General features: G+C 38.0%; 1 pseudogene; it reads left to right on the forward strand.

Annotated features, from left to right (window-relative positions):
- LOC127094209 (ankyrin repeat domain-containing protein 2A-like) lies at nucleotides 1-23,285 on the forward strand (annotated as a pseudogene).
- Nucleotides 23,286-23,525: the final 240 nt, after the last annotated feature.

Raw genomic sequence — 23,525 nt, forward strand, 5'->3', positions numbered from 1 at the left:
ATGATGAGATATTGGAATGATGATGAAGTTTTAAAGAAATTGGGACTAGCTATGGGCATTCCTACAACCATTGGTGAAGTAGATGTTGTTTCTGGAAATTCAGAGCCATATGAAACATAAGATATGAGAAATGAAGATGAATTAATTGCTCATCACACTGCTAGTGTAACACCATAAACTCTGATTCTTAATATAAATGAGGATTTTCATAACTTAGGATGCTACTCAACACAAAACATGCAACCTTAAAAATATTTTTAAAAAACTTCGCAGCGGAATTCAAAATATCTCAAAACACAAAATAATTATGTAAAGTAAATACTCAATGAAAGTAACTCCAAACAACAACTCCAAAATATATATTATGCCTCGTCCCGATGTTATAGAACAGAGCATAACGACCAACTAAATAGCGATAAATATGAAAAGAAACGAAGAAAGCTCAAATTCCATATTCTAACTCTCAAGCAACTACTCCTAATGAGTACCTGATTGTCTGTACTCCAGAGGAGCACGAACGCCACAACAACAAAAAAGGGTGAGAATACACCTTATAAATGATAACGGTGAAAAATAGTAGCATGATGGTAAATAACGACAATCACAAATGTATCAATCACACAAAACACAATCACAACTAAAATAGTAATGCAAATGCTAATGGCACCAACTCCTTCATTAAAATGCATGTGGTACGAAGTTTTTATGAATATCAGAGGTATGTTACTGATTTCTTCCACAGTCTCTGGTCCCTCACCTGAACCGATGATCCCCACCAAATAAATCTGAAACTCGCATCTGGTTCTCAACTAGACCAACAATCTCACCAAATGGATCTAAGGCCACCGAATAGACCGAAGTCTCACCTAACTCCAATATATATGCATGCATGATCATGTTTAAAAGCAATCATGCAACTCAACAATCATCAAAAATCATCATTAAAATCACCATCATCAAATTATCATCATCAAAATACTATCATCAAAATATCATCATCAAAACATCATTAACATCATAAACATCCTTAGAAGGTTCCACTTTTGAACTTATAGGTTGTTAATCGCAACCGTCACTATAATCCTTTCAGATTACTAATCATAAAAAAATACTAATTAAGAATGTCACTATAATCCCTTCAAAGAAACCCAAGTTTGTTAAAAACTCTGGGAGGACTAACCCTAAAGGAACCAGAAAGATGTAGGTACCTAAGGATAAGATAATATATGTTGCATATATCCTTAGTAGAGGAGTTGAGATACTAGTCATGGTACCTGTAATCTAGATGCTCGCAGCACATGACGAGAACAAGGTATATGTTCCAAATCCTGGAACTTAAGCTTTGAGGCGTCGTCGGTTTCGGAGGTGATCATAAAGGAAGGATCATTGGCTTCGGAATAGTAGGTAATGATACTCTCCCTTCCATTTTTAATGTTCCTTTAGTTGAAGGATTAATGCATAACCTTATGTCCATTAGTCAATTAAGTGACAATGGTTTTGACATTATTTTCAATCAAAAGTCATGTAAAGTTGTCAGTCAAAAGGATGACTTAGTTCTTTTTAATGGAAAGAGGAAGAACAACATTTATAAGATAAGTCTTTCTGATTTGAAAAATAAAAATATAAAATATCTTATGTCTGTACATGAAGAGCAATGGACGTGGCAATTCATGTAAAAACTCTAAAACATATTGTCTGACTTCAAAATAGCCCGAAAACTGTTGGTGTAAGCCCTAGAGGCCAATACATTTTGGTACTTGTATCGAATAATAAAAGGCATTCCCTTTATTATGGTTGATTAATAAAGTCCCTGGAATAGATAGTCCGTTTAATGTATTAAGTGTGACTTAATCATGAGAACACATTAAACATAAGGACACTATTCCTAAAGTATCCGTAGTCGAGCTTTAGTGTGAAGTGGGATAACATTAAAGCATTAAGACTATTATGTTTGTAGACTGATGATCACATCTCATGGATCATGGATAAAGAGTTATCAAGTCTTAAACATAGGTATGAATATTAGGAGTAATATTTATACCGGATTGACCCGCTATGAGAATACTATATAGAAAGTTATGCAAGGTGTCATAAGTTATTCTCATGGTGATAATAGTGTATTCCACTCTTCGACCTGAAACCACTATGGATCCTAGATGTAGAGTCGAGTGCTTTATTGCTGATCCAACGTTGTCCGTAACTGGATAACCATAAAGACAGTTGATGGGTACTCCACAAAGCATGCTGAGGGACATGAGTGACCTAGATGGAATTTGCCCATCCTGCATAACAGGATAAATGTCTATGGGCCCAATATTGAACGGGACAAGGATGACACGGTCTATGCCTTGTGTTCAATATAGACATAAGGGCAAAAGGGTAATTATACACATAATCATTATCACAGAAGGGATTGTCAGATCACTTGACATTTTCGTGTCTTGGGTAGCAGTGATGTGTTGCTAGATACCGCTCACTGTTTATTATGTTAAATGCGTGATTTAATATAATTGCCAACGTCACGAAAACCTACAGGGTCACACACAAAGGACGGATTGATGAGAGATAGAGTAACTAAGGAATACCGTAAGGTACGGTGCCCTTAAGTGAGTTATGGAACATCGTAAGGTACGGTGTACTTGAGTAGAATACGAAATATGGTACGGTACCATGGGCTTAAGTGACTTTGGGCATATTATAAGATATGGGCCAAAATACACTTAAGCGGGCTTTTAGCTTGAAGCCCACACAAGTGGTTCTATAAATAGAACCCTTGTGCAGAAGCAAAAATTTGCGGTTGCATTATTTTTGTTTTCTCTCACTCTCTCTCTCTCTCACTCAAAGCCTTCATTCGTACCAGCTAGCACTGAGATTGAAGGAACCCGTTCGTGTGGACTGAGTAGAGACGTTGTCATCGTTCAACGTTCGTGATCGCTTCGTGGATTTGCATCAAAGGTTTTGATCGTCACAAGAGATCTGCACCAAAGGTTTCAACCGTCACAAGAGGTAAATATTCTATCACTGACCATGACCATTCGTAAGGATCTCTAAAGGAGAAAATTTTAATTTCCGCTGCGCTTTGGGTCGCAATTCTCCTTCAAAAACTTATATACCCATGATAAGCTTATGAAATTATCCTATTTGAAAGATAATTAAATCCTATTTCTAATATAACTCACGGCATCCCAGAAGGACTTATGAAACTCAAGTTATGCGTGAAACATAATAACCAACGTAAGACTGAAATTGATTACGCATTTGGTATAAAAACCAGTAAATCGCTAATGTTGTACCACTTGTAAACTCAATTTCTCTACTTTAAAAGGAAGATTATCGTGTTAGATTTCCAATGCAACTGGCGTCATTTCAAACCGACTTACGAAATTCAAGTTATACCTGAAATAAGGCGGTCAACCCTCTTCTATGTCTACCTGCGATTTTAAGCATTTTTTCTATTATTATTATATCTTTGGATTGTGCTGTGAAATAAGGCGGTCAACCCTCTTCTATGTCTACCCCCGGCTGACTCTGCGTAGTGTGGTCGGTCGCCGAAATTTAATTTGGTTTTAATTAATTAAAGGAATTAAAATTTAATAATAACAATGTGTTTATTATTATTGCCTTGTGGTGATCAGTTATGGCCTTAGTTGTCCTTTATTTTGTTTTGGGTTTTTAAATACGACCTGCGTGTCGTGCCTCTCCTTTTGATATCTTAATGTAACTTCTTTTCTCATCTCAAACCCTCGTATGTAAAACGAGTTTCTTCTGGAATGTAATGTTATGAATAAAGAGAAGAAGACAATGTTATGAAGAAATAGAAGATTTCAATATCAAAAGAGGACAATCTTGAAGATCTTGCTTGGAGAAGCTTAGAGAAGAATTCAATATTAAAGGAGGACAACCTTGAAGATCTTGCTTGGAGAAGCTTAGATCGTAGTAGGTTAGCTTAGGTTCTCTCATTGGCTTGAGAGAACAATTGCGCTAGGGGCCATAACTGTTTCATTTTGTTTGTATGTATGTTGATGCATGTGAATGTATGTTGATGCATGTGAGAGACGATTTATATGATAAACAAGCCGGTGAGATCATAACAATTGCAATTCCCTCAAACTAAAATATTAAGTTTATGCTTTCCAAGTTTTAGCACTCATCAAGACTAGTATCGGATAATGTAGGTTTCGCCAAAGCGAGGTGCATGTTCTATATTAGTAAGGTGCGATGGGATAATTGTAATATCCAACTGCTAAAACAATGGGTCAAACTTAACTAAACAAATTATGATGATATTATATGTGTTTGCTTTCCAAGTTTTAGCACTCATCAAGACTAGTATCGGATAATGTAGGTTTCGCCAAAGCGAGGTGCATGTTCTATATTAGTAAGGTGCGATGGGATAATTGTAATATCCAACTGCTAAGACAATGGGTCAAACTTGATTATAATAATATCATATATGTTTTAGAAGCAAGAGTTGGGAATAATCCATATGATGGATTGGAATAAGGAGTTATTCACCCAACTGAAATTTTCGAGAGTTGTATGAGATACAACTGGAAGGAGTTCCTACCTAAATAACCTAGTTTTGTGTAATCCGCCTACGCGGACTTAGAACGAAGTGAAATATGGATCTCGACCCACTAGAAAATCTTCCAACGGGATTTTCCGAATCAAATGATGAGGGTCATTTATTTTGAGTAAAATAGTGGGAGCATATTTGATTAAAGGCCTAATTAAATATGTCAATTATACTTATATTTTCTTAATCCTTATGTAGATAACCATGACAGCAAACACCTCTAACAACATCTTGCGATCGATCCTTGACAAGGAAAAATTGTCTGGGACAAATTTTCTGGATTGGCACCGAAACCTGAGGATTGTCCTCAAACATGATAAAAAGCTGTATGTCTTGGAGACACCTGTTCCTGAAGAGGAACCTCCTAGTTCTGCACCTAAGGCAGAAAGAGATGCTTATAAGAAGCATGTCGATGATGCCAATGAAACTGCTTGTCTCATGCTAGCCACCATGAACTCAGAATTGCAAAAGCAACATGAGAACATGTCAGCGTTCGATATGATTGAACACCTGAAGCTGCTCTATCAAGAGCAAGCAAGGCATGAGAGGTTTGAAGTTTCAAAAGCCCTTTTTCAAAGCAAGTTAGCTGAGGGAGCCCCTGTAGGTCCCCATGTACTCAAGATGATTGGGTATGTGGAAAACCTTGAGAGATTGGGTTTTCCCCTCGAAAAGAAACTTGCAACTGATTTGATCGTGCAATTGTTGCCAGATGGATTCAGTCAATTTGTCCTAAATTTCAATATGAATAATATGGACAAATCTCTTCCTGAACTGCTCGCCATGTTAAGAACTGCCAAGCAGAATCTGAAGTCAAAAGGGAAGTCCATTCTGATGATCGGAAATGGAAAGAGACAGAACAAAAGGCCCACTAAGCATGGTGATAAAGGGAAGGGCAAGGAAGTTGCCAAACCCAAACCCACCGTTGATGCTTTGAAGCCTAATGGAGGCATAGCAAAAGAAGGCACCTGCTTCCATTGCGGTAAGACCGGACACTGGAAGAGAAACTGCCCAAAGTACCTGGAAGTTAAGAAGAATGGAGTAGAGACTTCAACTTCAGGTATTTTTGTTATTAATTCATCTACTTCTGCATCATGGGTATTAGATACTGGATGCGGTTCTCACACTTGTACAAATGTGCAGGGGCTGAAAAGGAGTAGAGATTTGGCAAAAGGTGAAGTTGACCTACGAGTTGGCAGTGGAGCAAAGGTTGCTACTTTAGCCGTAGGATCTTATTAACTTTACCTAGTGGTTTTATAATTCAGTTAGAGAACTGTTATTATGTATCTGCAATTAGCAGGAATATTATTTCCATTTCTTGTTTGGACAAGTTTGGTTTTTCATTTATAATAAAGAACAATTGTTGCTCAATTTATTTGAATGATATATTCTATGCTACTGCACAAGTGAGCAATGGACTATATGTCCTTGATCTCATAATGCCAACTTATAACATTAATACTAAAAGGATGAAACCTAATGAGTTAAATCCATGATGAGTTACGTTGATCTTCCAAACTCCATTTGCGGACATGCACTATTGACAACAGCTTACACACTTAACCATGTTCCATCCAAAAGGTTAATAAGACACCATATGAGATATGGAGTGGTAAGAGACCACATATGTCTTACATAAAGATTTGGGGTTGCGAGGTTTATGTGAAACGACAAATTTCAACTAAGCTTGAGCCCAAACCTGACAAATGCTTATTTGTGGGGTATCCTAAAGAAACAGAAGGATATTACTTCTACAATCCTTCTGAGGGCAAAGTGTTTGTCGCTCGAACTGGAGTTTTCCTAGAAAAGGATTTTATTTCCAAAGGAACCAGTGGGAGGAAAGTAGAGCTTGAAGAAATTCAAGAATCACAAAGCATAGATACACCTATGGAGGAATTAGAGCAGGAAACACAAGAAGTTGTGGAAGAGCAACCTGCTCAAGTAGAACAAAACCAGCGTAGGTCAGGCAGGATACGTCACCTACCTGAGATATATGGATATCTGATCAAGGTGATGTATTACTCATGGATCAAGATGAGCCTGTGACCTACCAAGAGGCCATAACTGGTCCTGAGTCTGAGAAGTGGCTAGAAGCCATGAAATCTGAAATGGATTCCATGTACACAAACCAAGTTTGGACCTTGGAAGAGCCTCTTGTAGGAGTTAACCCTATAGGATGCAAGTGGGTCTTTAAAAGGAAGACTGACATGGATGGTAAGGTACATACCTATAAGGCAAGACTGGTTGCAAAAGGATATAAACAAATTCATGGGATTGACTATGATGAAACCTTTTCACCAGTTGCAATGCTTAAATCTGTTCGGATTTTACTTGCTATCGCTGCATATCATGATTATGAAATATGGCAGATGGATGTCAAAACTGCTTTCCTTAATGGAAATCTTCTTGAGGATGTGTACATGACACAGCCTGAAGGATTTGACATACCAGAGGAAGCCCAAAAGATATGTAAGTTACAAAGATCAATCTATGGATTGAAGCAAGCTTCCAGAAGCTGGAATCTTCGTTTTGATGAAACAGTAAAACAATATGGATTCATCAAGAACGAAGATGAGCCTTGTGTCTACAAGAAGGTTAGTGGGAGCATGATCGTTTTCCTGGTATTATATGTAGATGACATATTACTCATTGGAAACGGTATCCCTACCCTGCAACAAGTAAAGTCTTGGGTGGGGAAATGCTTTTCTACGAAGGACCTAGGTGAAGCAGCCTATATATTAGGAATCAGAATCTATAGAGATAGATCATAAAATGCTTGGCCTAAGTCAGAGTACATAAACAAGGTGCTGAGACGCTTTAATATGAATGATTCCAATGGTTATGTGTTTTACTGAAATGGTGGCGCTGTGAGCTTGATACAGTTGTTGACTCTACAACCGAGGTCGAGTATATTGCTGCCTCAAATGCAGAAAAGGGAGTTGTTTGGATCAAAAAGTTCATTAGTGAACTTGGAATAGTCCCTAGCATTGTGGATCCCATTGGTCTCTATTATGATAACAATGGTGCTATCGCACAAGCTAAGGAGCCTAGATCTCACCGACGATCCAAACACATACTCAGGCGTTATCATCTCATTCGAGAGATAATAGATAAAGGAGATGTGAAAATATGTAAAGTACCTACACTTGACAATATAGCTGACCCACTGACAAAGCCTCTTGCGCAGCAGAAGCATGATGGCCATACTAGATCAATGGGCATACGGGGTATGCCTGATTGGCTCTAGTGCTAGTGGGAGATTGTTGGTGTAAGCCCTAGAGGCCAATATATTTTGGTACTTGTATCGAATAATAAAAGGCATTCTCTTTATTATGGTTGATTAATAAAGTCCCTGGAATAGATAGTCCGTTTAATGTATTAAGTGTGACTTAATCATGAGAACACATTAACCATAAGGACACTATTCCTAAAGTATCCGTAGTCGAGCTTTAGTGTGAAGTGGGATAACATTAAAGCATTAAGACTATTATGTTTGTAGACTGATGATCACATCTCATGGATCATGGATAAAGAGTTATCAAGTCTTAAACATAGGTATGAATATTAGGAGTAATATTTATACCGGATTGACCCGCTATGAGAATACTATATAGAAAGTTATGCAAGGTGTCATAAGTTATTCTCATGGTGATAATAGTGTATTCCACTCTTCGACCTGAAACCACTATGGATCCTAGATGTAGAGTCGAGTGCTTTATTGCTGATCCAACGTTGTCCGTAACTGGATAACCATAAAGACAGTTGATGGGTACTCCACAAAGCATGCTGAGGGACATGAGTAACCTAGATGGAATTTGCCCATCCTGCATAACAGGATAAATGTCTATGGGCCCAATATTGAACGGGACAAGGATGACACGGTCTATGCCTTGTGTTCAATATAGACATAAGGGCAAAAGGGTAATTATACACATAATCATTATCACAGAAGGGATTGTCAGATCACTTGACATTTTCGTGTCTTGGGTAGCAGTGATGTGTTGCTAGATACCGCTCACTGTTTATTATGTTAAATGCGTGATTTAATATAATTGCCAACGTCACGAAAACCTACAGGGTCACACACAAAGGACGGATTGATGAGAGATAGAGTAACTAAGGAATACCGTAAGGTACGGTGCCCTTAAGTGAGTTATGGAACATCGTAAGGTACGGTGTACTTGAGTAGAATACGAAATATGGTACGGTACCATGGGCTTAAGTGACTTTGGGCATATTATAAGATATGGGCCAAAATACACTTAAGCGGGCTTTTAGCTTGAAGCCCACACAAGTGGTTCTATAAATAGAACCCTTGTGCAGAAGCAAAAATTTGCGGTTGCATTATTTTTGTTTTCTCTCACTCTCTCTCTCTCTCACTCAAAGCCTTCATTCGTACCAGCTAGCACTGAGATTGAAGGAACCCGTTCGTGTGGACTGAGTAGAGACGTTGTCATCGTTCAACGTTCGTGATCGCTTCATGGATTTGCATCAAAGGTTTTGATCGTCACAAGAGATCTGCACCAAAGGTTTCAACCGTCACAAGAGGTAAATATTCTATCACTGACCATGACCATTCGTAAGGATCTCTAAAGGAGAAAATTTTAATTTCCGCTGCGCTTTGGGTCGCAATTCTCCTTCAAAAACTTATATACCCATGATAAGCTTATGAAATTATCCTATTTGAAAGATAATTAAATCCTATTTCTAATATAACTCACGGCATCCCAGAAGGACTTATGAAACTCAAGTTATGCGTGAAACATAATAACCAACGTAAGACTGAAATTGATTACGCATTTGGTATAAAAACCAGTAAACCACTAATGTTGTACCACTTGTAAACTCAATTTCTCTACTTTAAAAGGAAGATTATCGTGTTAGATTTCCAATGCAACTGGCGTCATTTCAAACCGACTTACGAAATTCAAGTTATACCTGAAATAAGGCGGTCAACCCTCTTCTATGTCTACCTGCGATTTTAAGCATTTTTTCTATTATTATTATATCTTTGGATTGTGCTGTGAAATAAGGCGGTCAACCCTCTTCTATGTCTACCCCCGGCTGACTCTGCGTAGTGTGGTCGGTCGCCGAAATTTAATTTGGTTTTAATTAATTAAAGGAATTAAAATTTAATAATAACAATGTGTTTATTATTATTGCCTTGTGGTGATCAGTTATGGCCTTAGTTGTCCTTTATTTTGTTTTGGGTTTTTAAATACGACCTGCGTGTCGTGCCTCTCCTTTTGATATCTTAATGTAACTTCTTTTCTCATCTCAAACCCTCGTATGTAAAACGAGTTTCTTCTGGAATGTAATGTTATGAATAAAGAGAAGAAGACAATGTTATGAAGAAATAGAAGATTTCAATATCAAAAGAGGACAATCTTGAAGATCTTGCTTGGAGAAGCTTAGAGAAGAATTCAATATTAAAGGAGGACAACCTTGAAGATCTTGCTTGGAGAAGCTTAGATCGTAGTAGGTTAGCTTAGGTTCTCTCATTGGCTTGAGAGAACAATTGCGCTAGGGGCCATAACTGTTTCATTTTGTTTGTATGTATGTTGATGCATGTGAATGTATGTTGATGCATGTGAGAGACGATTTATATGATAAACAAGCCGGTGAGATCATAACAATTGCAATTCCCTCAAACTAAAATATTAAGTTTATGCTTTCCAAGTTTTAGCACTCATCAAGACTAGTATCGGATAATGTAGGTTTCGCCAAAGCGAGGTGCATGTTCTATATTAGTAAGGTGCGATGGGATAATTGTAATATCCAACTGCTAAAACAATGGGTCAAACTTAACTAAACAAATTATGATGATATTATATGTGTTTGCTTTCCAAGTTTTAGCACTCATCAAGACTAGTATCGGATAATGTAGGTTTCGCCAAAGCGAGGTGCATGTTCTATATTAGTAAGGTGCGATGGGATAATTGTAATATCCAACTGCTAAGACAATGGGTCAAACTTGATTATAATAATATCATATATGTTTTAGAAGCAAGAGTTGGGAATAATCCATATGATGGATTGGAATAAGGAGTTATTCACCCAACTGAAATTTTCGAGAGTTGTATGAGATACAACTGGAAGGAGTTCCTACCTAAATAACCTAGTTTTGTGTAATCCGCCTACGCGGACTTAGAACGAAGTGAAATATGGATCTCGACCCACTAGAAAATCTTCCAACGGGATTTTCCGAATCAAATGATGAGGGTCATTTATTTTGAGTAAAATAGTGGGAGCATATTTGATTAAAGGCCTAATTAAATATGTCAATTATACTTATATTTTCTTAATCCTTATGTAGATAACCATGACAGCAAACACCTCTAACAACATCTTGCGATCGATCCTTGACAAGGAAAAATTGTCTGGGACAAATTTTCTGGATTGGCACCGAAACCTGAGGATTGTCCTCAAACATGATAAAAAGCTGTATGTCTTGGAGACACCTGTTCCTGAAGAGGAACCTCCTAGTTCTGCACCTAAGGCAGAAAGAGATGCTTATAAGAAGCATGTCGATGATGCCAATGAAACTGCTTGTCTCATGCTGGCCACCATGAACTCAGAATTGCAAAAGCAACATGAGAACATGTCAGCGTTCGATATGATTGAACACCTGAAGCTGCTCTATCAAGAGCAAGCAAGGCATGAGAGGTTTGAAGTTTCAAAAGCCCTTTTTCAAAGCAAGTTAGCTGAGGGAGCCCCTGTAGGTCCCCATGTACTCAAGATGATTGGGTATGTGGAAAACCTTGAGAGATTGGGTTTTCCCCTCGAAAAGGAACTTGCAACTGATTTGATCGTGCAATCGTTGCCAGATGGATTCAGTCAATTTGTCCTAAATTTCAATATGAATAATATGGACAAATCTCTTCCTGAACTGCTCGCCATGTTAAGAACTGCCGAGCAGAATCTGAAGTCAAAAGGGAAGTCCATTCTGATGATCGGAAATGGAAAGAGACAGAACAAAAGGCCCACTAAGCATGGTGATAAAGGGAAGGGCAAGGAAGTTGCCAAACCCAAACCCACCGTTGATGCTTTGAAGCCTAATGGAGGCATAGCAAAAGAAGGCACCTGCTTCCATTGCGGTAAGACCGGACACTGGAAGAGAAACTGCCCAAAGTACCTGGAAGTTAAGAAGAATGGAGTAGAGACTTCAACTTCAGGTATTTTTGTTATTAATTCATCTACTTCTGCATCATGGGTATTAGATACTGGATGCGGTTCTCACACTTGTACAAATGTGCAGGGGCTGAAAAGGAGTAGAGATTTGGCAAAAGGTGAAGTTGTCCTACGAGTTGGCAGTGGAGCAAAGGTTGCTACTTTAGCCGTAGGATCTTATTAACTTTACCTAGTGGTTTTATAATTCAGTTAGAGAACTGTTATTATGTATCTGCAATTAGCAGGAATATTATTTCCATTTCTTGTTTGGACAAGTTTGGTTTTTCATTTATAATAAAGAACAATTGTTGCTCAATTTATTTGAATGATATATTCTATGCTACTGCACAAGTGAGCAATGGACTATATGTCCTTGATCTCATAATGCCAACTTATAACATTAATACTAAAAGGATGAAACCTAATGAGTTAAATCCATGATGAGTTACGTTGATCTTCCAAACTCCATTTGCGGACATGCACTATTGACAACAGCTTACACACTTAACCATGTTCCATCCAAAAGGTTAATAAGACACCATATGAGATATGGAGTGGTAAGAGACCACATATGTCTTACATAAAGATTTGGGGTTGCGAGGTTTATGTGAAACGACAAATTTCAACTAAGCTTGAGCCCAAACCTGACAAATGCTTATTTGTGGGGTATCCTAAAGAAACAGAAGGATATTACTTCTACAATCCTTCTGAGGGCAAAGTGTTTGTCGCTCGAACTGGAGTTTTCCTAGAAAAGGATTTTATTTCCAAAGGAACCAGTGGGAGGAAAGTAGAGCTTGAAGAAATTCAAGAATCACAAAGCATAGATACACCTATGGAGGAATTAGAGCAGGAAACACAAGAAGTTGTGGAAGAGCAACCTGCTCAAGTAGAACAAAACCAGCGTAGGTCAGGCAGGATACGTCACCTACCTGAGATATATGGATATCTGATCAAGGTGATGTATTACTCATGGATCAAGATGAGCCTGTGACCTACCAAGAGGCCATAACTGGTCCTGAGTCTGAGAAGTGGCTAGAAGCCATGAAATCTGAAATGGATTCCATGTACACAAACCAAGTTTGGACCTTGGAAGAGCCTCTTGTAGGAGTTAACCCTATAGGATGCAAGTGGGTCTTTAAAAGGAAGACTGACATGGATGGTAAGGTACATACCTATAAGGCAAGACTGGTTGCAAAAGGATATAAACAAATTCATGGGATTGACTATGATGAAACCTTTTCACCAGTTGCAATGCTTAAATCTGTTCGGATTTTACTTGCTATCGCTGCATATCATGATTATGAAATATGGCAGATGGATGTCAAAACTGCTTTCCTTAATGGAAATCTTCTTGAGGATGTGTACATGACACAGCCTGAAGGATTTGACATACCAGAGGAAGCCCAAAAGATATGTAAGTTACAAAGATCAATCTATGGATTGAAGCAAGCTTCCAGAAGCTGGAATCTTCGTTTTGATGAAACAGTAAAACAATATGGATTCATCAAGAACGAAGATGAGCCTTGTGTCTACAAGAAGGTTAGTGGGAGCATGATCGTTTTCCTGGTATTATATGTAGATGACATATTACTCATTGGAAACGGTATCCCTACCCTGCAACAAGTAAAGTCTTGGGTGGGGAAATGCTTTTCTACGAAGGACCTAGGTGAAGCAGCCTATATATTAGGAATCAGAATCTATAGAGATAGATCATAAAATGCTTGGCCTAAGTCAGAGTACATAAACAAGGTGCTGAGACGCTTTAATATGAATGATTCCAATGGTTATGTGTTTTACTGAAATGGTGGCGCTGTGAGCTTGATACAGTTGTTGACTCTACAACCGAGGTCGAGTATATTGCTGCCTCAAATGCAGAAAAGGGAGTTGTTTGGATCAAAAAGTTCATTAGTGAACTTGGAATAGTCCCTAGCATTGTGGATCCCATTGGTCTCTATTATGATAACAATGGTGCTATCGCACAAGCTAAGGAGCCTAGATCTCACCGACGATCCAAACACATACTCAGGCGTTATCATCTCATTCGAGAGATAATAGATAAAGGAGATGTGAAAATATGTAAAGTACCTACACTTGACAATATAGCTGACCCACTGACAAAGCCTCTTGCGCAGCAGAAGCATGATGGCCATACTAGATCAATGGGCATACGGGGTATGCCTGATTGGCTCTAGTGCTAGTGGGAGATTGTTGGTGTAAGCCCTAGAGGCCAATATATTTTGGTACTTGTATCGAATAATAAAAGGCATTCTCTTTATTATGGTTGATTAATAAAGTCCCTGGAATAGATAGTCCGTTTAATGTATTAAGTGTGACTTAATCATGAGAACACATTAACCATAAGGACACTATTCCTAAAGTATCCGTAGTCGAGCTTTAGTGTGAAGTGGGATAACATTAAAGCATTAAGACTATTATGTTTGTAGACTGATGATCACATCTCATGGATCATGGATAAAGAGTTATCAAGTCTTAAACATAGGTATGAATATTAGGAGTAATATTTATACCGGATTGACCCGCTATGAGAATACTATATAGAAAGTTATGCAAGGTGTCATAAGTTATTCTCATGGTGATAATAGTGTATTCCACTCTTCGACCTGAAACCACTATGGATCCTAGATGTAGAGTCGAGTGCTTTATTGCTGATCCAACGTTGTCCGTAACTGGATAACCATAAAGACAGTTGATGGGTACTCCACAAAGCATGCTGAGGGACATGAGTGACCTAGATGGAATTTGCCCATCCTGCATAACAGGATAAATGTCTATGGGCCCAATATTGAACGGGACAAGGATGACACGGTCTATGCCTTGTGTTCAATATAGACATAAGGGCAAAAGGGTAATTATACACATAATCATTATCACAGAAGGGATTGTCAGATCACTTGACATTTTCGTGTCTTGGGTAGCAGTGATGTGTTGCTAGATACCGCTCACTGTTTATTATGTTAAATGCGTGATTTAATATAATTGCCAACGTCACGAAAACCTACAGGGTCACACACAAAGGACGGATTGATGAGAGATAGAGTAACTAAGGAATACCGTAAGGTACGGTGCCCTTAAGTGAGTTATGGAACATCGTAAGGTACGGTGTACTTGAGTAGAATACGAAATATGGTACGGTACCATGGGCTTAAGTGACTTTGGGCATATTATAAGATATGGGCCAAAATACACTTAAGCGGGCTTTTAGCTTGAAGCCCACACAAGTGGTTCTATAAATAGAACCCTTGTGCAGAAGCAAAAATTTGCGGTTGCATTATTTTTGTTTTCTCTCACTCTCTCTCTCTCTCACTCAAAGCCTTCATTCGTACCAGCTAGCACTGAGATTGAAGGAACCCGTTCGTGTGGACTGAGTAGAGACGTTGTCATCGTTCAACGTTCGTGATCGCTTCGTGGATTTGCATCAAAGGTTTTGATCGTCACAAGAGATCTGCACCAAAGGTTTCAACCGTCACAAGAGGTAAATATTCTATCACTGACCATGACCATTCGTAAGGATCTCTAAAGGAGAAAATTTTAATTTCCGCTGCGCTTTGGGTCGCAATTCTCCTTCAAAAACTTATATACCCATGATAAGCTTATGAAATTATCCTATTTGAAAGATAATTAAATCCTATTTCTAATATAACTCACGGCATCCCAGAAGGACTTATGAAACTCAAGTTATGCGTGAAACATAATAACCAACGTAAGACTGAAATTGATTACGCATTTGGTATAAAAACCAGTAAATCGCTAATGTTGTACCACTTGTAAACTCAATTTCTCTACTTTAAAAGGAAGATTATCGTGTTAGATTTCCAATGCAACTGGCGTCATTTCAAACCGACTTACGAAATTCAAGTTATACCTGAAATAAGGCGGTCAACCCTCTTCTATGTCTACCTGCGATTTTAAGCATTTTTTCTATTATTATTATATCTTTGGATTGTGCTGTGAAATAAGGCGGTCAACCCTCTTCTATGTCTACCCCCGGCTGACTCTGCGTAGTGTGGTCGGTCGCCGAAATTTAATTTGGTTTTAATTAATTAAAGGAATTAAAATTTAATAATAACAATGTGTTTATTATTATTGCCTTGTGGTGATCAGTTATGGCCTTAGTTGTCCTTTATTTTGTTTTGGGTTTTTAAATACGACCTGCGTGTCGTGCCTCTCCTTTTGATATCTTAATGTAACTTCTTTTCTCATCTCAAACCCTCGTATGTAAAACGAGTTTCTTCTGGAATGTAATGTTATGAATAAAGAGAAGAAGACAATGTTATGAAGAAATAGAAGATTTCAATATCAAAAGAGGACAATCTTGAAGATCTTGCTTGGAGAAGCTTAGAGAAGAATTCAATATTAAAGGAGGACAACCTTGAAGATCTTGCTTGGAGAAGCTTAGATCGTAGTAGGTTAGCTTAGGTTCTCTCATTGGCTTGAGAGAACAATTGCGCTAGGGGCCATAACTGTTTCATTTTGTTTGTATGTATGTTGATGCATGTGAATGTATGTTGATGCATGTGAGAGACGATTTATATGATAAACAAGCCGGTGAGATCATAACAATTGCAATTCCCTCAAACTAAAATATTAAGTTTATGCTTTCCAAGTTTTAGCACTCATCAAGACTAGTATCGGATAATGTAGGTTTCGCCAAAGCGAGGTGCATGTTCTATATTAGTAAGGTGCGATGGGATAATTGTAATATCCAACTGCTAAAACAATGGGTCAAACTTAACTAAACAAATTATGATGATATTATATGTGTTTGCTTTCCAAGTTTTAGCACTCATCAAGACTAGTATCGGATAATGTAGGTTTCGCCAAAGCGAGGTGCATGTTCTATATTAGTAAGGTGCGATGGGATAATTGTAATATCCAACTGCTAAGACAATGGGTCAAACTTGATTATAATAATATCATATATGTTTTAGAAGCAAGAGTTGGGAATAATCCATATGATGGATTGGAATAAGGAGTTATTCACCCAACTGAAATTTTCGAGAGTTGTATGAGATACAACTGGAAGGAGTTCCTACCTAAATAACCTAGTTTTGTGTAATCCGCCTACGCGGACTTAGAACGAAGTGAAATATGGATCTCGACCCACTAGAAAATCTTCCAACGGGATTTTCCGAATCAAATGATGAGGGTCATTTATTTTGAGTAAAATAGTGGGAGCATATTTGATTAAAGGCCTAATTAAATATGTCAATTATACTTATATTTTCTTAATCCTTATGTAGATAACCATGACAGCAAACACCTCTAACAACATCTTGCGATCGATCCTTGACAAGGAAAAATTGTCTGGGACAAATTTTCTGGATTGGCACCGAAACCTGAGGATTGTCCTCAAACATGATAAAAAGCTGTATGTCTTGGAGACACCTGTTCCTGAAGAGGAACCTCCTAGTTCTGCACCTAAGGCAGAAAGAGATGCTTATAAGAAGCATGTCGATGATGCCAATGAAACTGCTTGTCTCATGCTGGCCACCATGAACTCAGAATTGCAAAAGCAACATGAGAACATGTCAGCGTTCGATATGATTGAACACCTGAAGCTGCTCTATCAAGAGCAAGCAAGGCATGAGAGGTTTGAAGTTTCAAAAGCCCTTTTTCAAAGCAAGTTAGCTGAGGGAGCCCCTGTAGGTCCCCATGTACTCAAGATGATTGGGTATGTGGAAAACCTTGAGAGATTGGGTTTTCCCCTCGAAAAGGAACTTGCAACTGATTTGATCGTGCAATCGTTGCCAGATGGATTCAGTCAATTTGTCCTAAATTTCAATATGAATAATATGGACAAATCTCTTCCTGAACTGCTCGCCATGTTAAGAACTGCCGAGCAGAATCTGAAGTCAAAAGGGAAGTCCATTCTGATGATCGGAAATGGAAAGAGACAGAACAAAAGGCCCACTAAGCATGGTGATAAAGGGAAGGGCAAGGAAGTTGCCAAACCCAAACCCACCGTTGATGCTTTGAAGCCTAATGGAGGCATAGCAAAAGAAGGCACCTGCTTCCATTGCGGTAAGACCGGACACTGGAAGAGAAACTGCCCAAAGTACCTGGAAGTTAAGAAGAATGGAGTAGAGACTTCAACTTCAGGTATTTTTGTTATTAATTCATCTACTTCTGCATCATGGGTATTAGATACTGGATGCGGTTCTCACACTTGTACAAATGTGCAGGGGCTGAAAAGGAGTAGAGATTTGGCAAAAGGTGAAGTTGTCCTACGAGTTGGCAGTGGAGCAAAGGTTGCTACTTTAGCCGTAGGATCTTATTAACTTTACCTAGTGGTTTTATAATTCAGTTAGAGAACTGTTATTATGTATCTGCAATTAGCAGGAATATTATTTCCATTTCTTGTTTGGACAAGTTTGGTTTTTCATTTATAATAAAGAACAATTGTTGCTCAATTTATTTGAATGATATATTCTATGCTACTGCACAAGTGAGCAATGGACTATATGTCCTTGATCTCATAATGCCAACTTATAACATTAATACTAAAAGGATGAAACCTAATGAGTTAAATCCATGATGAGTTACGTTGATCTTCCAAACTCCATTTGCGGACATGCACTATTGACAACAGCTTACACACTTAACCATGTTCCATCCAAAAGGTTAATAAGACACCATATGAGATATGGAGTGGTAAGAGACCACATATGTCTTACATAAAGATTTGGGGTTGCGAGGTTTATGTGAAACGACAAATTTCAACTAAGCTTGAGCCCAACCTGACAAATGCTTATTTGTGGGGTATCCTAAAGAAACAGAAGGATATTACTTCTACAATCCTTCTGAGGGCAAAGTGTTTGTCGCTCGAACTGGAGTTTTCCTAGAAAAGGATTTTATTTCCAAAGGAACCAGTGGGAGGAAAGTAGAGCTTGAAGAAATTCAAGAATCACAAAGCATAGATACACCTATGGAGGAATTAGAGCAGGAAACACAAGAAGTTGTGGAAGAGCAACCTGCTCAAGTAGAACAAAACCAGCGTAGGTCAGGCAGGATACGTCACCTACCTGAGATATATGGATATCTGATCAAGGTGATGTATTACTCATGGATCAAGATGAGCCTGTGACCTACCAAGAGGCCATAACTGGTCCTGAGTCTGAGAAGTGGCTAGAAGCCATGAAATCTGAAATGGATTCCATGTACACAAACCAAGTTTGGACCTTGGTAGAGCCTCTTGTAGGAGTTAACCCTATAGGATGCAAGTGGGTCTTTAAAAGGAAGACTGACATGGATGGTAAGGTACATACCTATAAGGCAAGACTGGTTGCAAAAGGATATAAACAAATTCATGGGATTGACTATGATGAAACCTTTTCACCAGTTGCAATGCTTAAATCTGTTCGGATTTTACTTGCTATCGCTGCATATCATGATTATGAAATATGGCAGATGGATGTCAAAACTGCTTTCCTTAATGGAAATCTTCTTGAGGATGTGTACATGACACAGCCTGAAGGATTTGACATACCAGAGGAAGCCCAAAAGATATGTAAGTTACAAAGATCAATCTATGGATTGAAGCAAGCTTCCAGAAGCTGGAATCTTCGTTTTGATGAAACAGTAAAACAATATGGATTCATCAAGAACGAAGATGAGCCTTGTGTCTACAAGAAGGTTAGTGGGAGCATGATCGTTTTCCTGGTATTATATGTAGATGACATATTACTCATTGGAAACGGTATCCCTACCCTGCAACAAGTAAAGTCTTGGGTGGGGAAATGCTTTTCTACGAAGGACCTAGGTGAAGCAGCCTATATATTAGGAATCAGAATCTATAGAGATAGATCATAAAATGCTTGGCCTAAGTCAGAGTACATAAACAAGGTGCTGAGACGCTTTAATATGAATGATTCCAATGGTTATGTGTTTTACTGAAATGGTGGCGCTGTGAGCTTGATACAGTTGTTGACTCTACAACCGAGGTCGAGTATATTGCTGCCTCAAATGCAGAAAAGGGAGTTGTTTGGATCAAAAAGTTCATTAGTGAACTTGGAATAGTCCCTAGCATTGTGGATCCCATTGGTCTCTATTATGATAACAATGGTGCTATCGCACAAGCTAAGGAGCCTAGATCTCACCGACGATCCAAACACATACTCAGGCGTTATCATCTCATTCGAGAGATAATAGATAAAGGAGATGTGAAAATATGTAAAGTACCTACACTTGACAATATAGCTGACCCACTGACAAAGCCTCTTGCGCAGCAGAAGCATGATGGCCATACTAGATCAATGGGCATACGGGGTATGCCTGATTGGCTCTAGTGCTAGTGGGAGATTGTTGGTGTAAGCCCTAGAGGCCAATATATTTTGGTACTTGTATCGAATAATAAAAGGCATTCTCTTTATTATGGTTGATTAATAAAGTCCCTGGAATAGATAGTCCGTTTAATGTATTAAGTGTGACTTAATCATGAGAACACATTAACCATAAGGACACTATTCCTAAAGTATCCGTAGTCGAGCTTTAGTGTGAAGTGGGATAACATTAAAGCATTAAGACTATTATGTTTGTAGACTGATGATCACATCTCATGGATCATGGATAAAGAGTTATCAAGTCTTAAACATAGGTATGAATATTAGGAGTAATATTTATACCGGATTGACCCGCTATGAGAATACTATATAGAAAGTTATGCAAGGTGTCATAAGTTATTCTCATGGTGATAATAGTGTATTCCACTCTTCGACCTGAAACCACTATGGATCCTAGATGTAGAGTCGAGTGCTTTATTGCTGATCCAACGTTGTCCGTAACTGGATAACCATAAAGACAGTTGATGGGTACTCCACAAAGCATGCTGAGGGACATGAGTAACCTAGATGGAATTTGCCCATCCTGCATAACAGGATAAATGTCTATGGGCCCAATATTGAACGGGACAAGGATGACACGGTCTATGCCTTGTGTTCAATATAGACATAAGGGCAAAAGGGTAATTATACACATAATCATTATCACAGAAGGGATTGTCAGATCACTTGACATTTTCGTGTCTTGGGTAGCAGTGATGTGTTGCTAGATACCGCTCACTGTTTATTATGTTAAATGCGTGATTTAATATAATTGCCAACGTCACGAAAACCTACAGGGTCACACACAAAGGACGGATTGATGAGAGATAGAGTAACTAAGGAATACCGTAAGGTACGGTGCCCTTAAGTGAGTTATGGAACATCGTAAGGTACGGTGTACTTGAGTAGAATACGAAATATGGTACGGTACCATGGGCTTAAGTGACTTTGGGCATATTATAAGATATGGGCCAAAATACACTTAAGTGGGCTTTTAGCTTGAAGCCCACACAAGTGGTTCTATAAATAGAACCCTTGTGCAGAAGCAAAAATTTGCGATTGCATTATTTTTGTTTTCTCTCACTCTCTCTCTCTCTCACTCAAAGCCTTCATTCGTACCAGCTAGCACTGAGATTGAAGGAACCCGTTCGTGTGGACTGAGTAGAGACGTTGTCATCGTTCAACGTTCGTGATCGCTTCGTGGATTTGCATCAAAGGTTTTGATCGTCACAAGAGATCTGCACCAAAGGTTTCAACCGTCACAAGAGGTAAATATTCTATCACTGACCATGACCATTCGTAAGGATCTCTAAAGGAGAAAATTTTAATTTCCGCTGCGCTTTGGGTCGCAATTCTCCTTCAAAAACTTATATACCCATGATAAGCTTATGAAATTATCCTATTTGAAAGATAATTAAATCCTATTTCTAATATAACTCACGGCATCCCAGAAGGACTTATGAAACTCAAGTTATGCGTGAAACATAATAACCAACGTAAGACTGAAATTGATTACGCATTTGGTATAAAAACCAGTAAACTGCTAATGTTGTACCACTTGTAAACTCAATTTCTCTACTTTAAAAGGAAGATTATCGTGTTAGATTTCCAATGCAACTGGCGTCATTTCAAACCGACTTACGAAATTCAAGTTATACCTGAAATAAGGCGGTCAACCCTCTTCTATGTCTACCTGCGATTTTAAGCATTTTTTCTATTATTATTATTTTTTTGTGAAAAAGGTCTAGTTTTTTTTTGAAAAATTATATTCCTGACATTCGGGAAAACATATCGTAAGATTTTCAGGAAATTTTTGGGAATACACATCATAAGGTTTTTTTGTAAAAATTTGGGAATACATGTCGTAAGGTTTTTTGGGAAATTTTAGGAAACACGACTAAATAGGGTCGCTCAAAATTACATAAACCTCTTTGAAGAACTCTAAGGTATGAACACCTCATATATGCATCAAATTGCTGCCAATAAAGTTTTTCTCAATCCTTATTTGGCCAAACATTGCATGCATCAATACCAAATACGGTGACCATATGAGATTTATTTCAAATCTCAATTGGTCACCATAGTAGTAAAACAAATCACAATGCTATTCGTCGACCAGGGCCAATAAGGTTTTGCTCAAACCTTACATGGCCAAACACATTATAGAAGGGCAAATAGCATAACCCTTGGTGTCGATGAGAGGGTAAGGACCCTCACCACCCTGGCTGCCTATTATCACCCATGAATAAGAAAATCTCCCCTACCTTAAAGTTGAAGCTTTCCAACTCTTGGTTATGCCTTTCCTATTTATTTTTCCCTAATTTTTAAAATATTGGTTATTTCACTTTTTGTTCTAACTTAATCAATTTCTTACCATTTCACCTCTTATTCTCAATAATCTCTAGTTTCTACCAAAACTTCTGAAATTTTTATTATTTTTATTTCACGTTAACTAGATAAAATTTCTATTTAAATAAATATTTAATAAAATTCTCTAAATTTCTATTTCCTCAAATTATTTCCAAATAACTAATTTATCTAATTATTTATAATAATTCAAATAAATCTCATTTTTTTCTCCTCTCAAATCTTATTCCCAATAATGATTAAATTACCTAAATACCCTTAAGCACCAAAAAACACACAAATAAATGTGCCAATAGTTTAATAAAATATTTAATTAAAAATTAGGGTGTTACAGCTAGTGTTAGTGGCATTGAGGGATTGAAAGTTGCACTAGCGTCTGGTGCTTATAAAGATGAAGAGATATCAGAGGGAATATATACTTTGCATTTTTCTTGTGGTTGTGGTGAGGTGAATTGTACGCAAGTTGTCCTAGAGGTTGGATCTAAAGTAGATGCTTTGTATAAGAATAAGAACAAAATTATTCCTTATGCAGCAAGTTATGACATGAAGGGATGTGTGGCCTTGCTCATTGAAAATGGTGATGCAGTTACTCTGCAGAATATGGATGGAAAACTCATTTAGATGTTGCAAAGATAAACAATCACGATAATAAGAAGAGTAATGCATGCTACGGATTCATGATTGGAAGTGCTCCAAACTCTTGGAATTCAATGAAGAAAGTAATAGTAGCATTATCATCTTGTGAAGATGAATATGTAGCAGCTTCTTATGCAACATATCAAGCTTTGTGGATAGAAATGTCGCTAGAAGAGCTCAAGATCATGGAACCTAAGTAGATGAAGTTGTTTGCAGATAATATGTCAACTATAGATTTAAGCACATAGAGAGGAGGTGTCACTTTTTTAGAGATCAAGTGAATAAAGGAAAGCTCAAGCTAGAGTATTGCAGATCATAAGTGCATCTGCTAACATACCTAAAGGAAGACAAACCTAAGAAGAACTTTAGAGGAAAGAAGAAGGGTCTGATGGCTACATGCTGATTCAGAGTTCTCAGAACATGACTATGAGGAAGAGCAG

The sequence above is a fragment of the Lathyrus oleraceus genome, chromosome 6 (genome assembly GCF_024323335.1).
Source record: "Lathyrus oleraceus cultivar Zhongwan6 chromosome 6, CAAS_Psat_ZW6_1.0, whole genome shotgun sequence".
Classification (NCBI taxonomy): Eukaryota; Viridiplantae; Streptophyta; class Magnoliopsida; order Fabales; family Fabaceae; genus Lathyrus; species Lathyrus oleraceus.